The sequence below is a fragment of the Sapajus apella genome, unplaced genomic scaffold, assembly GCF_009761245.1.
Source record: "Sapajus apella isolate SASKATOON/1434 unplaced genomic scaffold, GSC_monkey_1.0 scaffold141, whole genome shotgun sequence".
Taxonomy (NCBI): domain Eukaryota; kingdom Metazoa; phylum Chordata; class Mammalia; order Primates; family Cebidae; genus Sapajus; species Sapajus apella.
The window spans coordinates 2,734,033-2,751,679 of NW_022437081.1; the positions used below are offsets into that span (position 1 = coordinate 2,734,033).

The 17,647-nt window shown below is 37.0% G+C and overlaps 1 long non-coding RNA gene across 1 annotated transcript; it reads left to right on the forward strand.

The window, feature by feature from the left end:
- The first annotated feature begins 399 nt into the window (after positions 1–399).
- Positions 400–17,161, forward strand: LOC116540521. Its single transcript, XR_004264479.1, has 3 exons — positions 400–411; positions 1,711–1,714; positions 16,962–17,161. It is a non-coding gene; the product is annotated as an uncharacterized LOC116540521 (long non-coding RNA).
- Positions 17,162–17,647: the final 486 nt, after the last annotated feature.

Here is a 17,647-nt window from a genome sequence, read left to right on the forward strand (position 1 = left end):
CCCTTACTTGCAGTAAATGGTTTGGTGTCACTAGTTTTGGGAAATCCGTTGCTGAAGTTTTCATATAAACTCAATGCTTTCTGGTGCTACATGTTGCTGTTAATCAGCACATGCTTCTGTTCATGCCTTCCACCCACAAATGTAATGTCTTTTCCAACTGAACTAAGCACTTATCATGCAAAATGGCAGTAACTTTTGCAGTTTGAGGTGACACAGCAAAATGAACACAAATGTATTTTTCTTTCTTCGCAATTTCACAGACAGAATATTTGTTCTTACCAGAAATCTTAGCAACCTCAGCATATATATATTTTTGTTTCCTTACTAAGTTGAGAACTTTCACCTTTTCACTTAAAGAAAGGACTTTATATTTATATTTGGCGTACCCAAATGGCTAGCATCACTCCTTTTGTACTTCAGGGACCTTATGAAGTAAAATAAGGGTTAGTTCAACATGAGCTCTGTGATACCTGCACAGTCAATGTGATAATCAAGAAAGCTATTAAGTGACTGATAGGCAGGTAGCATCTACAATATGTATCTGCTGGATGATGGGATGATTCATGTCCCAGGCAGGAGAGAGTAGAACAGTGTGAGATTTCATAATGTTACTCAGAGTGGTGTGTAACTTAAAACTCATGAATTATTTGTTTTTAGAATTCTCCATTTAATATTTCCAGACTACGAGTGACTGTGGGTTAAGCAACCCACTTACAGTGAAACTGCAGGTGGAGGAGACTACTGTATTTTGGGGACTAGAAAACCATACCCCAAAGTATGTCACTTTGGCATACTGAGTATTTTAAACTAAAGGATGTTGGTAGGCCTCAAAAGCAGTCTCAGAAGAAAGATGTCTCTGACTGTCTCCTGCCCTCTTGTCTCTTGCCGCTAATTCTCCCCTGAAGCAAGTCATAGACACCTGAATTCTTGTTCCCCAAGGTGAGTCATAGAAACTAGAGTCCCCTTTCCCCAAAGTCAACCATAAAGCTAGAATTATTATTCTAACATTCTCCTTCCTTTCTAAGAGCTAGCCATAAAGAAATTATCTGACCTATCCTTGTCTGATTATAGGTCATAAGACCCTTATTCCAGAAAGGTCTAGCCACATACATGGGATAAAGAAATGTTTCAATGCAGACGCCAGGAAGAATCTGAACAAGTTGACATTGCTGTGTTTGACCCCTTGGTTTACTAGCATTCAATCATATAATTTTTTCCCGATTATATTTCTATGCAACTGTTGATTCTTCATTGAACCTAAGCATAAAAATAGTTTTCCCTGTATCTTTGAATCTTCATTCTGAAGACTCCCATGTCACATAAAACTGACTAAATTATTATGTTATGCTTTTCTCTTGTTCACCTGTATTTTGTTAAAGGAATGTCAGCCATGAACCTTATTATCATATCTTTCCACCCTTACAGTGTAATACTTGGCACTACCTATATTATGCTTTAGATCGTGTACATAAGTGTGATATCCACTGGCATTCTGTGACAAACTTGAGAAGATAGTATGTTTTATTTATCACACAGTAGGTGCTCAGTGCTGCAAAATATTTCTGAGGCTGACCATCAAGGCATTATTCAGAATAATAATCACTATCATTACTGTTTAAGGTATGGTGCTGAAAGTGCTGAACATTTTACATTTGTTATCTTATTTAATCACACCATAATTGTACAAACTAAATTGGAATATTAAAATAGTGCAGTTCCTATAAGAACCAAGATCTGCCTGATTCTCAAACCTGTTAAACACCATGCTAATTTATTTCCAGAGTATCCAGTATTGTCCTGTCTTTCTTCTATGACTACTATAAATATAGTTTCAGTTAAAATATAGGTCTTCCTAGCTTTGTTTAGTTCAGGCAAATACTGAAATGACTTTGCATTCATTAAGCCCACACTAACTACTAGTTTGGGTATGGAAGAGGGGAAGTGGAGAAAAGTAGGATGAAAATAATCCTGAAAGGTGCTGGGACAATATACCATTCCAGGGAAAATGATCCTACAGGGTTCCGAGAATCATCGAATCCTGAGGTAACAGAAGAAAAGAAAACAGCCAATGACAAAATGACTACATTTGGTCCAACCACATGCTCGACGATGGTTTTTTGTGAAAGAGCAGAAGAGGAAAAGCCTTTAACCAATATGCTCAGCTTCCTGGACTACTAAAGGGAAAGCCAGAGAGTCTCAGTTCCTTGAACCTTATCCCACAAATCCCTATTACCTGCGGTAGGAACCAGCCAAGACCAACATTGGCTCTTCCAGAGAAAGTGGCACCTTAGTGACAGACTTCATTTGACATTTAAAGATTTTTATCAGGCCTGTGACACATACATGAATTTTTGACAGAAGATTTAAAAAATATTTTTAAAAACCCAATCATTGCTTGTTAACACAAAGCACAGAGAAGATTTTTGGGCAAACACCACAGTGACACTTCCATATGAGCACTTTTTCTTACACAGGAAAAAAAAGGATTATTTCTCCGTGTATTTACAGCTAGCAGGAGTAAACTCAGGGTTTTACAAAATCCATTTATAAATCACATTTTAATGCTGCATATCAGATACAAATTAGGTCGTCTCCCAGTTTTCTTAATAGTTTATATTCCAATCACTTTTCCTTGCTCATATTTTATATTAACAATTTTTAACTTATCTCTAGGGCTGTTTTCAATAAATGATATGATGGTGCTCAGTTTGCATTTCCCAGCACTCTATGTGCTCACATACTCAGCTAGTTCTGGAACTACCCAAGATTATTGTTCAATCATAGGCACTTGGAAGACTGTAAGGACTTCCCTCTTCAAATGCATTTCATCATCTGCAAAACAGATAAACCATCATACAATGCATTGTTAATATAAAGATGTATGTGCACAGACTTTGATTGTATAATTGAACTGTGGGAGGTGAAGGGTAAACCTTTGGGAAACTATTGCTTCCATTTGTCAGAGATACTAAAAGATGGCAGATGCTGAAAGGGTTTTGGCTTTTGGCTTTGTCAAGACCTTTAGAAATTCACATTCTCCAGAGTGTAAAATTAAGCCCTAGAAAGAGGAAGAGGCATTGTCCTTTCTGAATGATTCTGCTGGCTTTTCAGAGGTACAAGCAAACTGAGCTCCCCAGGGGAGCAAGAGGAAATACCATTGAAAGGAATGAGAATGTTTAGCTGAGACACTCAAACTTCACTGTTCTGGAAGAAGGCATACTGCCCTGGGGGCGGGGAGGGTCATAGTCATAGATATCCTCACTCCAAAAGGCAGATACCCAGAAACCGGATATAGTCCCTTCATTGAAGCTGGTATCCTGAGCACACTTAACAAGCTTGGAGTTGAGGACAGTTAAACCAGAGGTACGTTGCCCATCTGGAAAGGGAAACATCGTGCAGAGATTCAGAAAGGCAGTAAAGTCAAGGTATTTGTCAGCATTTTCTAGGTCTTGCCTCGGGTCTGTTTTTAGAACTGGAAACCTGGTTAAATGGTTAAAACCACGGCCTTTGTAGTCATTGCAGACCTAGATTTAAATCCTACTCTAGAAACAAAGTGTGGCTTTGGGCAAGTTGCTTAAACCCTCTCGTTAATTACATCATCTTATAACAGGTATAATTATAGCAGTAACCTCCCAGGGTTTTAGTGGTGAGTTAGTTAATATAAGGTGATTAGAACAGTACATTACCCAGGTGACTGTTCAATAAATAGTGGCCATTATATAAATTAGACTTTCGGGAAGGACAGGCAAAAAAGGATCTAGAGCTGGAGAACCTGGCTAACCAGGCAGATCAGTGTTTGATCTGAGATCTTTAGTTGCATTCCTAGAGCTTTGTCATCAGATTAGAGTAGCATTTTATGCTGAAGTAGCTGATGTGTTTAACCAGGACTATCAGAATACTCCGTATTATTTGGGAATGATTTTCTGGTCTTGCTGAGTTGAGGGGTGGGATGAGAACTCAGCTGGTCCATCTATAGCGAGAAGGAGTCCAGAGGGGCAGAGCACTAGACATTTCACCATTTTTTGCAGCAGCCAAAATACTGACAGGGACATGTAGATCCCCTCATACTTCTCATTCTCAAATCACCCTCAAATAATCCAAGCCATCATGAACTTTTGCCTGAATTATGGCAATGGCTTCCTAATTGGTGTTCCTGTTTTCACCTTTGCTTCCTTTGCTCCAAATCCCTTCTCAAAATGCACACATAATATTCTTGCTAAGCAATCATTTTCAGCTGATAACACACATATTCGAATAACTTGAGGAAGTTTTAAAAATACCTTACTCCAAAAACTTGAATCAAACTCTTTGGTGTAACATTTTACTTCACTGCTCATACCCTTTAGTATCTTTCTCTCTCACTCAGAATAAAAGACAAGCTCCTTAGCAGGGTGTGTATAATCAGGTGGTTGCCTGTTTTTCTGACTTAATCTCCTACCACTTTCCTCCTTTTTCACTATGCCCCACACACAATGTTCTCTTTACTCTTTTTTGAATGTGCCAGTTAAGCTTTTATTTTGGATTCTTGCTTTGCATTTATGTTCCTTTTGCTCACAGCACACTCTTCCAGACACATTCAAAGTTCATTTCTTTGCTTCCTACAGGTCTCTGCTTCGATGTCATTTCATCAGAAAGGCATTCCATGCCTAGTGTATCTGGAGTAAAGCCCTAGTCACCCTCCCTTTCTCTACCATGCTTTTTTTTAATGCACGATCACTACTGGACATTATATTTTATATCAACTTGCTACTATTTCCCCTCACATAAGATATATGAAGGCAGGACCTTTGCCTGTCTTGTTCATAACTGTATCTGTAGCTCCTAGAGCTGTATCTGATACATAATAGACACTCAATAGATATTTGCTGCTGGTTGACTGAATGAATGGGTAAATCTGTGTTTCTACCTCCTAGGCTCTGAGTACATGGGGAAAGCCAGAGGGAATTCCCAGGCTATGACAATGCATATTGAGCAGATGGCTGAGCAGAATTGGTGTGTAAAGTCTAACCTCAGGTCTTCATTAATTAATTGAAAATTCATTTATAATCATTATATCCAGGTGGATTTTTATTCAGTGATAATATAATGAATCCCTAGCCTTCTTAAAGCCCATTGATAGTATATAATCTGATAGGCACTGCAAGGCTTTATGTAGAGTTTTGAAGTGGAGAGATTTCTAAGCCTAGCTCTGACAACATAGCAGATGGCTATGCACATTTGGTATCTGATAGTAATACCACATTTGCATAAGTGCTGTACTTTCAAAGATTTTTTTTTTTTTTTTGCTTTATAAAAGACTAGACTAGAAATGGAATATTATGGATTTCCCATTAGCCACTGAATGTCAATCCAGTTTGGGTAACAGGCTAGGTGGCTCTGTATTCTTCAGGTTTGTCCAGTAAAGCTTTGTGAAGCTGCCATGTGGGTCTGGGTAAATCTAGAATAAGCGTAAAGCTTCACAAAACTGGCTATGCCCCACTTGTCATCACTAGAGAGTGACAGAATTAGCCCTCATTGCTACTTTTCTGCTTTATTTCCACTCTATTCAACCTTATCCCCCTGGACAACTCACTGTCATAAGAACAATTCTGTCTAGAGCATTGCTGTTTCTATGTCTGTGCTTCTGGAATATTCCTTGAAAAGAAAACTCTGTACTGTCTTCCCTGCCTGTTTGAATTCCATCTGCCATTTGGTGTCAGATCAAGTACTCTCATTCCACAAAGGTCTTCTCTAACCACCCTAGATCAAACTGATGGTCTCTCTCAACTCCAGTAGGCTCTGCCTATGCCATTGACCAAGCCCTTCAGTAGCTTTATCTCTGGGCATCATATCGGCTAGGAATACAGGTTCTTGTCAAGGCATACCTGGGCTTCAATCTTGGCTCTGCCATTTCCCTAGCTGCATGACCTCAGACAACTGACTTCACCTCCCAAACGATCCCACCTTAGTTGTGAAACGAAAATAGTTCTAGTATTAAAATGACTCCAGATCCAATTCAAAGTTTTTTTTTTTAAAAGCTATGAAATTATCAAGCTAATTCACAAGTAAAATAACTGACTGATAAAACAAGTTCCCCATTAAAAAGGGACAATAAAATGTGGACACTAGATAACGTTCATAATGTCCATCAGACTATCAAAAATTAACTGGTCTACAAAGAATCTAAGAAATGTAATGCACAACCAGGGAGAAAATTATTAAAAAAAATCAGATACAGAAATAACATTGATGGAATTAACATAAAAAGTGTGTTATGCCATTCTTGTATTGCTATAAAGAAATACCAGGCTGAGTAGTTTATAAAGAAAAGAGGTTTAATTGACTTACGGTTCTTGAGGCTGTATAGGCATGGTATCAGCAACTGCTTTCTTCTAGGGAGGACACTGGAAGATTTTACTCATGATAGAAGGTGAGACAGGAGCAGATACCTCACATGGCCAGCGCAGGAGCAAAAGAGAGGGCATGGGGAAGTGCCACGCACTTTTAAACAGCCATATCTTGCAAAAACTCACTCGTTATTGCAAGGACAGCACTAGGCCATGAGGTAACTTCCCTTATGGCCTAAACATCTCTTACCAGGCCCCATCTCCAACACTGGGGATTACATCTCAACATAAGGCTTGGCTCGGACAAATATCCAAACCATATCACAAAGATAACAGCTATTACAAATATGTTAAATAATTTAAACTATACATAATGAGGACTAATCTATAAAAAAGTACTACATTGAAATTCTAGAGCTGAAAAATACAATAGCTATAATAAAACATTCACTAGATAGTCTTAAGAATATATTAAACACTACAGAAGAGAAGATCATTGAACTTAAACATTTAGTAGCAGAAACTATACAAATTGAAGCACAGAAAGAAGATGAACAGAACTTTAATGACCTGTGGGACAATATTAACAGATAAAGCAAATGTATAATCTTAGTTCCAGAAATGCTGAAAGTCCAAGAAAATGTCTGAAGTAATAATAGCCAAATACTTTCCAAATTTGATGTAGAGAAGAAACTTACAGATATGAGTTAAACCTACACAGGCCAAAAAGTAAAAGACATGAAGTAAACAACAACAAAGCACATAATAATCAAATTACTGAAAACCAGTAATAAAGATAAACTATTAAAAGCAGTCAGAGGGAAAATACTCACATTACTTATAGGAGAAGCAAAAAGAAACATTGCATACAGGAGAAGAAAGGTATAAATAAACACTGATTCTGAATCAAAAACAATGTTGAAGGAAAAAATACCTGTCAATCTAGACACCTTTTAAAGACAAACACAAGCTAAGAGAATTAATCGCCAAAAGACCTGCAGTATAAGAAATTTTACTCAGGTTGAAGAAACATAGTACCTATGAGAACTTATATCTATACAAAATAAAGAGTGCTGGAAAATATTAAATGCTTTCTTATTTTTAAAAAATGAATAAAAATAATTGTTTAAAGAAGTAAAAACAGCCATGTATTGTGAAGTGGAAAATATGTATAGAAGTAAAATATATGAAAACAATACCAAAAAGTCTGAGGGGAAATATTGTAAGGTTCTTACATTATAGATGAAATGATATAATATTATTTGAATATTATTTGAAGTAGACTATGATAACTTAAAAGTACATATTGTAAATCCTAGAGAAACAATTTTAAAAAGTAACAACTAAAACTAATAAGCTAATATGGGAGAAAAATATATCCTAAAACAAAACAAAAACAATAAGCAACAACAAAAAGAAAACTTTCAGTCCAAAAGAAAACAGGAAAAAAAGAAAAAAAGGAAAAAATAAATGAAGCATATATTAAAAAAACTGATAAAGTAAATTTAAACCCAATCATATGAATAGTTGGATCAAATGTAAATAGTCTAAACAGACCAATTAAAAAGGTGAGTTTGTCAAATTAATAAAAAAGGCAAACTCAACTATATGCTCTGTATGAGAGATTCACTTTAAATATATCAAAATAGAATAAAAGTAAAAGGATGGAAAAAAGTATACCATGCAAATATTAGTCATAAAAAGCTTGAGAGCTATATTAATATCAGACAGAGTGTACTTTAAAACAAGGAACACTTGTCAGTGATAAGGAGAAACATGATATAATGATAAAAGGATTGATCTATCAGGAAGACAAAAACAATCATAAATATCTATCTAATTATATAGAAAACTACACAGAACTAAAACAAGAATTTGACCTAAGTATGATCTTAGTTGGAGACTTTCACTTTTTTCTCTCAGTAAGTAGTTAAACAAGTAGAAAGAAATCAGTGATGATACAGAAAACTTGAACATCATCAAACAACTTGATGTTACTGACATTTATACACCACACTTGCACATTCCTTTCAAGTATATGTGGAAGCATCAGTAGATCATATTCTGGATCATGAATCAAGTCCAACTAACTTCAAAATATTTAAACAGTACAGAGTGTTTCCTGTCCACCAAAAAATAAACTAGAAATTAATTAAAATTTTATTTGAGAAATAATTATTTGTAAACAAACAACAAACTTCCATAAAACCACAGGTCAAAGAAGAAATCAAAAGGAAAACTGAAAAATGTTTGAACTGAATGAAAATTAAGAACACAGCATATTATTATTTGCGGGATGCAGTTAAAGCAGTGCCTGGGAAGACATTTATAGCATTGAATGCATACATTGGAAAATAAAGCTTCAAAATCAATTATGTGGGCTTCCATAGTAAGAAGCTAAAAAAGAACATGTTAAATCCAAAGTAAGTAAGAAAAGGAAATAAGACAGAGAAAGGCAGTGAAATTTTGAAAAGACAGACAAATAATGGAGAAATACTGAAATTAAAAGTTGTTTCTAGTCAAAGTGATCAAGGAAAAAAAAGAGAGAGACCACAAATTCTCAATTTCAGGAATAAGTGCACACTCATTAGAGATCTTATAGATATTAAAAGGAAAATAAGAATATATTATGAACAAATATGCACCAATAATTTTAACAGCTTAGGTGAAATGGAAAAACTCTGAAAGACGCAAATTATAAACCATGACTAAAGAAGAAATATAGAATTTAAGTATCACTATATCCATTAAAAGAATTGAATTTGTAGTTTAACACCATCCAGCAAAGAAATGATAGCCCTCTTTTCTTCACTGATGAATTATATCAAACATGTAAGGAAGAAATAATATCAATTACACAATTTATTTCAGAAATTAAAGAACAAGGGAACACTTTCAAAGTCATTTTATGAGGGTAGCATTACCCTGATATCACCCTGATGCTTTTTTTTAAAGACATTCTAAGAATAGAAACCTACAGACCAATATCTGTTCTCCGTAAGTAGCACCATCCCTTCTCTTAAGGAGCTCCAATATGGGGGTGGGTAGAGTGGTTAAACATGTACCAAAGTGTATATAATAAGGTAGAGCATAATTGGCATTGTAGAAATCTCCTTGAGCAATGTTACATTGTTTGATGGTGTTCAAGTTTTCTATATCATCACTGATGCCAAGTGGGCACACAGAGGAAGCAGCTAGCAGATCTTCTAACCGAGTGTCTGGGGAACTGGGCAATTATTTGCATCCATATATGAGCTTCCTTATTACACTCTAACCTTCTCAAAAATAGGGAAATACCTCATTCATCTCTACCTATGTATGGTTCTTGAATAAATTAATACTTTCGAGCAGGGATTAGCAAACATTTTCTGTAAATGACCAGAGATTAACTATTTTACACTTTGCTGACAACATTTTCTGTATTGTAGTTACTCAACTCTGCTATTGCAGAGCAAAATCAGTTATAAATGATATGGAAATGAATACATCTAGGTGTGTTCCAACAAAATTTTACTTACAAAGACAATTGGAGGGCCAGATATGTCCCACAGCCTATAGTTTGCCGACTACTGGTTTAGGATATGCTACAGAATATGCCCCAAACTGATCCTGTGTGGTGAAGCTGCCAGTATAAGTCAGATCTGTATCTCCCAATTATTCATATTATTAGTGTTTATTCTAGAACTATAGCAATAAAATATTGGAAATAGCCCATATATTGAAAAATAATGTAGGAATTAACTAATATTTTTTATTATACTTTAAGTTCTGGGGTACATGTGCAGGATGTGCAGGTTTGTTACATAGATATGCACATGCCTTGGTGGTTTGTTGCATCCATCACCCCGTCATCTACATTAGGTATTTCTCCTAATGTTAGCCCTCCCCAGTCCCCCCACCTGACGAAATTTTGTTGTAGAAATACAGTAGGATGCTTTGCAGTCATTCAAAATGGTAAAGATTTACAGCGTTTGACATGAAAAGATATTCTGTACACATCAAGTAGAAATGCAGAATATAAAAGTCTTGCTTGCATTATTGTGCTGGGCTCCTAAACTGGACTCCCTACTTCAAGGGATTTACATCACTCAGCAGTTAGAATATTTTAAAAAATTCAAATAAAAATGTATCATACTCTTTTTTCAAATTTTTCAGTGGCTTTCCAGCATATTTGCTTACAAAGCTTTATGTGATCTGGTCTTTGTCTATCTCTGATCTCACATCTTACTACTTTTCCTACTTACCCACTGTATTCTAGCTAGCACCAACTCCGTTTATGCTCCTGGATGCCTTTTCCACCTCAAGAGTTTTGTGTTTGTCATTTTCTCTGCCTGAGATGTCCCAATTCTCACCTTTCAGATCACAGTTGAAAAGGTGCCTTTTTATAGGCACCTACCCTACCCACTATTTGTCACACTGGCCGTTTGCAATTACTTGTTTATTTACTTTGGAATTTTTCAATTAAGTATTTGATTATTCTGCTTATTTGTTTTTTTATTATCTGTCTTTCCAACAGGTATGTAAACTCCAAGAGAACAGGTGTTTTTGTTTGTTTGTTTATTTGTTTGTTTTGACATAATACAGGCACATTTTAGCCTCTGAGTACACATTTGTTGAAATAATAAATGAATGAATAAAACACATTCATGGTAGAAAGCAGAGCACTAAAAAAAGCATGGGGTTGCAAAGTGCTAGAACATGGAAGTAACTCCTTTTTGTCTTTTCCCTTTTTCTATTTCTTTCTCTGACACATATGCACACACATACACATATGCATGGTTTGTAGTCAAATGTTGGTTAAAGTCTCAGTAAACTTGTACTTAATTTTTCAGTACTTAAAATTTCTTTATACATAGGCTTCATTTAACTGTACTGCCTCCTCTCAAAAGACATTCAGATTTCTGTCTTTCTTTTTTTTTTTTTTATTTTTACAGGAGGAAGGAAGGTTTATTTGACTCTTCATTCTGTTGATATGGTGTATCACATTTATTGATTTGCATATATCGAACCATACTTGCATCCCTGGGATAACTCCAAATTAATCATGGCATATTATCTTTCCAATGTGCTTTTACATTTGGTTTTCTAGAATTTTGCTGAGGATTTTTGTATCTATGTTTATCAGGGTTATTGGCTAATAGGTTTCTATTTATGTTGTGTCCTTTTCTGGTTTTGTTATCAGGATAATGCTAGACTTATATAATGAGTTAGAGAGAATTTTCTTCTCTTCATTTTTCTGACAAGTTTGAGGGAAATTGATGTTAAGACTTCCTTGAAATTTGGTACAATTTTGTAGAATTGGTACACTGTGGTGAAGCCATAGTCCTGGGCTTTCCTTTATTAGGAGAATTATATTACTGATTCAATCTTAATAGTCATTACTGATCAGTTTAGGTTTTCTATTTCTTCTAGATTCAGTATTTCTAGTTTGTTTGTGTTCAGGAAATTATCTATTTTTTCTAGACATTTCAGTTTGCTAGTGTGTAGTTTTTCATAATTATCTCCAATAATCTTTTCTATATTTTTTAATTGCATTTTAGGTTTTGGGGTACATGTGAAGAACATGCAAGATTGTTGCATAGGTACACACATGGCAGTATGATTTGCTGCCTTCCTCCCCTTCACCAATATCTGGAGTTTCTCCCCATGCTATCTCTACCCAACTCCCCACCCGTCGCTGTCCCTCCCCTAATTCCCCCTGACAGACCCCAGTGCGTGATGCTCCCCTCCCTCTGTCTATGTGTTATCATTTTTCAACACCCACCTGTGAGTGAGAACATGCGGTGATTGATTTTCTGTTCTTGTGTCAGTTTGCTGAGAATGATGGTTTCCAGATTCATCCATGCCCCTACAAAGGACACGAACTCATCATTTTTTATGGCTGCATAATATTCCATGGTGTATATGTGCCACATTTTCCCTGTCCACTCTATCATTGATGGGCATTTGGGCTGGTTCCAGGTCTTTGCTATTGTAAACTGTGCTGCAATGAACATTCGTGTGCATGTGTCCTTATAGTAGAACGATTTATAATCCTTTGGATATATACCCAGTAATGGGATTGCTGGGTCAAATGGAATTTCTATTTCTAGGTCCTTGAGGAACTGCCACACTGTCTTCCACAACGGTTGAACTAATTTACACTCCCACCAACAGTGCAAAAGTGTTCCTATTTCTCCGCCTCCTCTCCAGCATCTGTTGTCCCCAGATTTTTTAATGATCGCCATTCTAACTGGCGTGAGATGGTATCTCAATGTAGTTTTGATTTGGATTTCTCTGATGACCAGTGATGATGAGCATTTTTTCATATGTTTGTTGGCCTCATGTATGTTTTCTTTTGTAAAGTATCTGTTCATATCCTTTGCCCACTTTTGAATGGGCTTGTTAGTTTTTTTCTTGTAAATCTGTTTTAGTTCTTTGTAAATTCTGGATATCATCCCTTTGTCCAATGGGTAAACTGCAAAAATTTTTTCCCATACTGTTGGTTGCCAATTCATTCTAATGACTGTTTCTTTTGCTGTGCAGAAGCTATGGAGTTTGATTAGGTCCCGTTGTCTATTTTTGCTTTTGTTGTCAATGCTTTTGATGTTTTGGTCATGAAGTCCTTGCCTATACCTATGTCCTGAATGGTTTTGCCTAGATTTTCTTTTAGGGTTTTTGTGGTGCTAGGTCTTATGTTTAAGTCTTTAATCCATCTGGAGTTAATTTTAGTGTAAGGTGTCAGGAAGGGGTCCAGTTTCTGCTTTCTGCACATGGCTAGCCAGTTTTCCCAACACCATTTATTAAACAGGGAATCCTTTCCCCATGGCTTGTTTTTGTCTGGTTTGTCAAAGATTGGATGGTTGTAGATATGTTGCGTTGCGTCTGAGACCTCTGTTCTGTTCCATTGGTCTATATCTCTGTTTTGGTACCAGTACCATGCTGTTTTGATTACTGTAGCCTTGTAGTATAGTTTGTAGTCCGGTAGTGTGATGCCTCCCGCTTTGTTCTTTTTGCTTAGAATTGACTTCGCTATGTGGGCTCTCTTTTGGTTCCATATGAAGTTTAAGGTGGTTTTTTCCAGTTCTGTGAAGAAGGTCATTGGTAGCTTGAGGAGGATAGCGTTGAATCTGTAAATTACTTTGGGCAGTATGGCCATTTTCACGATATTGATTCTTCCTAACCATGAACATGGGATGTTTCTCCATCTGTTTGTGTCCTCTCTTATTTCGTTGAGCAGTGGCTTGTAGTTCTCCTTGAAGAGGTCCTTTATGTTCCTTGTTAGTTGTATTCCTAGGTATTTTATTCTCTTTGTGGCAATTGTGAATGGAAGTGTGTTCTTGATTTGGCTCTCTTTAAGTCTGTTATTGGTGTATAGGAATGCATGTGATTTTTGCACATTGATTTTGTATCCTGAGACTTTGCTGAAGTTGCTTATCAGTTTCAGGAGATTTGGGGCTGAGATGATGGGGTCTTCTAGATATACAATCATGTCTTCTGCAAATAGAGACAATTTTACTTCTTCCTTTCCTATTTGAATACCCTTTATTTCTTTCTCTTGCCTGATTGCTCTGGCTAGAACTTCTAATACTATATTGAATAGGAGTGGTGAGAGAGGGCATCCTTGTCTAGTGCCACATTTCAAGGGGAATGCTTCCAGTTTTTGCCCATTAAGTATGTTATTGGCTGTTGGTCTGTCATAAATAGCTTTTATTATTTTGATGTATGTTCTGTCAATACCTAGCTTATTGAGGGTTTTTAGCATAAAGATCTGTTGAATTTTGTCAAAGGCTCTCTCTGCATCAATTGAGATAATCATGTGGTTTTTGTCTTCGGCTCTGTTTATGTGGTGAATTACGTTTATAGACTTGCATATATTGATCCAGCCTTGCATCTCCGGGATGAAGCCTACTTGATCATGGTGGATAAGCTTTTTGATGTGCTGTTGCAATCGGCTTGTCAGTATTTTATTGAAGATTTTTGCATCTATGTTCATCATGGATATTGGCCTGAAGTTTTCTTTTCTTGTTGAGTCTCTGCTGGGTTTTGGAATCAGTATGATGTTGGTCTCATAAAATGATTTGGGAAGAATTCCCTCTTTTTGTATTGTTTGGAATAGTGTCAGAAGAAATGGTACCAGCTCCTCTTTGTATGTCTGGTAGAATTCAGCTGTGAACCCGTCTGGACCTGGGCTTTTTTTGGGTGGTAAGCTCTTAATTGCTGCCTCAACTTCAGACCTTGTTATGGGTCTGTTCAGGGTTTCGGCTTCTTCCTGGTTTAGGCTTGGCAGGAGGCAAGTGTCCAGGAATTTATCCATTTCTTCCAGGTTTATTAGTTTGTGTGCATAGAGTTGTTTGTAATAATCTCTGATGATGGTTTGAATTTCTGTGGAATCTGTGGTGATATCCCCTTTATCGTTTTTTATGGCATCAATTTGGTTATTCTCTCTTTTCTTTTTTATTAATCTGGCTAGTGGTCTGTCTATTTTGTTGATCTTTTCAAAAAACCAGCTCCTGGATTTATTGATTTTTTGAAGGGTTTTTTGTGTCTCTATCTCCTTCAGTTCTGCTCTGATCTTAGCTATTTCTTGTCTTCTGCTAGACTTTGAGTTTTTTTGATCTTTCTCCTCTAGCTCTTTCAGTTTTGATGATAGGGTGTCAATTTTTGATCTCTCCTTGCTTCTCATGTGGGCACTTATTGCTATATATTTTCCTCTAGAGACTGCTTTAAATGTGTCCCAGAGATTCTGGTAAGTTGTATCTTCATTCTTGTTGGTTTCGAAGAACATCTTTATTTCTGTCTTGATTTCATTGTTTATCCAGTCAACATTCAAGAGCAAGTTGTTCAGCTTCCATGAAGCTGTGCGGTTCTGGGTTAGTTTTTGAATTCTGAGTTCTAACTTGATTGCACTGTGGTCTGAGAGACCGTTTGTTATGATTTCTGTTCTTTTGCCTTTGCTGAAGAGTGATTTACTCCCAATTATGTGGTCAATTTTAGAGTAGGTGTGATGTGGTGCTGAGAAGAATGTATATTCTGTGGATTTTGGGGTGGAGAGTTCTGTAATTGTCTATTAGGTTTGCTTGGTCCAGGTCTGAGTTAAAGTCCTGGATATCCTTGTTAATTTTCTGTGTGCTTGATCTGTCTAATATTGACAATGGGTTGTTAAAGTCTCCCACTGTAATTGTGTGGGAGTCTAAGTCTCTTTGTAAGTCATTAAGAACTTGCCTTATGTATCTGGGTGCTCCTGTATTGGGTGCGTATATATTTAGGATTGTTAGCTCTTCTTGTTGCATTGATCCTTTTACCATTATGTAATGTCCTTCTTTGTCTCTTTTCATCTTTGTTGGTTTAAATTCTACTTTATCAGAGATGAGAATTGCAACATCTGCTTTTTTTTTGCTCTCCATTTGCTTGGTAAATCTTCCTCCATCCCTTTATTTTGAGCCTTTTTGTATTCTTGCATTTGAGATGGGTTTCCTGGATACAGCACACTGATTGGTTTTGGCCTTTTATCCAATTTGCCAGTCTATGTCTTTTGATTGGGTCATTTAGTCCATTTACATTTAGGGTTAATATTCTTATGTGTGAATTCAATACTGCCATTTTGGTGCTAGCTGGCTGTTTTGCCCATTAGTTGATGCAGATTCTTCATTGTGTTGATGCTCTTTACCATTTGGTATGTTTTTGGCGTGGCTGGCACTGTTTGTTCCTTTCTATGTTTAGTGCCTCTTTCAGGAGCTCTTTTAAAGCAGGCCTGGTGGTGATGAAATATCTGAGTACTTGCTTGTTTGCAAAGGATTTTATTTTTCCTTCACTTATGAAGCTTAGTTTGGCTGGATATGAAATTCTGTGTTGAAAGTTCTTTTCTTTAAGGATGTTGAATATTGGCCCCCACTCTCTTCTGGTTTATAGGGTTTCTGCTGAGAGATCTGCTGTGAGTCTGATGGTCTTCCCTTTGTGGGTAACCCGACCTTTCTCTCTGGCTGCCCTTAGTATTTTCTCCTTCATTTCAACCCTGGTGAATCTGACGATTATGTGCCTTGGGGTTGCTCTTCTTGACGAATATCTTTGTGGTGTTCTCTGTATTTCCTGGACTTGAATATTGGCCTGCGTTGCTAGGTTGGGGCAGTTTTCCTGGATAATATCCTGAAGAGTATTTTCCAGCTTGGATTCATTCTCTGTGTCACATTCAGGTACACCTATCAAACATAGATTAGGTCTTTTCATATAGTCCCATATTTCTTGGAGACTTTGTTCATTCCTTTTCACCATTTTTCTCTAATCTTGCCTTCTTGTTTTATTTCACTGAGTTGATATTCGACCTCTGATATCCTTTATTCTGCTTGTTCAATTCGGCTGTTGAAACTTGTGTATGCTTTGCAACGTTCTCCTGTTGTGTTTTTCAGCTCCATCAATTTACTTATATTCCTCTGTAGGTTGTTTATTCTCGTTAGCATTTCATCAAATCTTTTTTCAAGATTCTTAGTTTCTTTGCTTTGGGTTAGAATATGTTCTTTTAGCTCACAGAAGTTTCTTATTACCCACCTTCTGAAGCCTGTTTCTGTCAGTTCAACACACTCATTCTCCATCCACCCTTGTTCCCTTGCTGGGCAGATGTTTTTATCCTTTGGAAGAGGAGAGGTATTCTGGTTTCAGGTGTTTTCTTCCCATCTTTGTGGTTTATCCACCTGTCATCTTTGTAGTTGTTGACATTCAGATTGGGTCTCTTAGTAGATGTCCAGGTTGTTGATGATTAAGTTATTTCTTTCTGTTTCTTAGTTTTCCTTCTAACCATCTGGCCCCTCTGCTATAGGACTGCTGAGGTCCACTCCAGGCCCTGCTTGCCTGGGGATCACCTGCAGTGGCTGCAGAACAGTAAAGGTTGCTGCCACTTTCTTCTTCTGCTATCTTTGTCCCACAAGGGTACCTGCCAGATGTCAGTCTGAGCTCTCCTTTATGAGGTGACTCTTTGGATATATGGGGTTCAGGGAACTGCTTGAGGAGACATTCTGTCCTTTATAGAAGCTCAAGTGCTGAGCTGTGAGCTCTGTTGTTCATTCAGAGCTGCTGGGTACATACATTTAAGTTTGTTGCAGCAAAACTCATAAACCCTTTTTTTTTTCCCCAGGTGCTCTGTCCTGGGGAGTTAGGGCTTTATTTATGAGTTTCTGTTGTGCTGCTGCCTTTTTTCAGGGCTGCCCTGCCCAGCAAGGAGGCAGCCTAGTCACTGTCTGCCTGCAGAGGCTTTGCTGGGCTGCTGTGGGCTCCACCCAGCTGCTGTGTTAACTTCCCTGCAATGCTGTTTATACGGGTGTAGTTAGAACTGCTTCAGCAATGGTGGC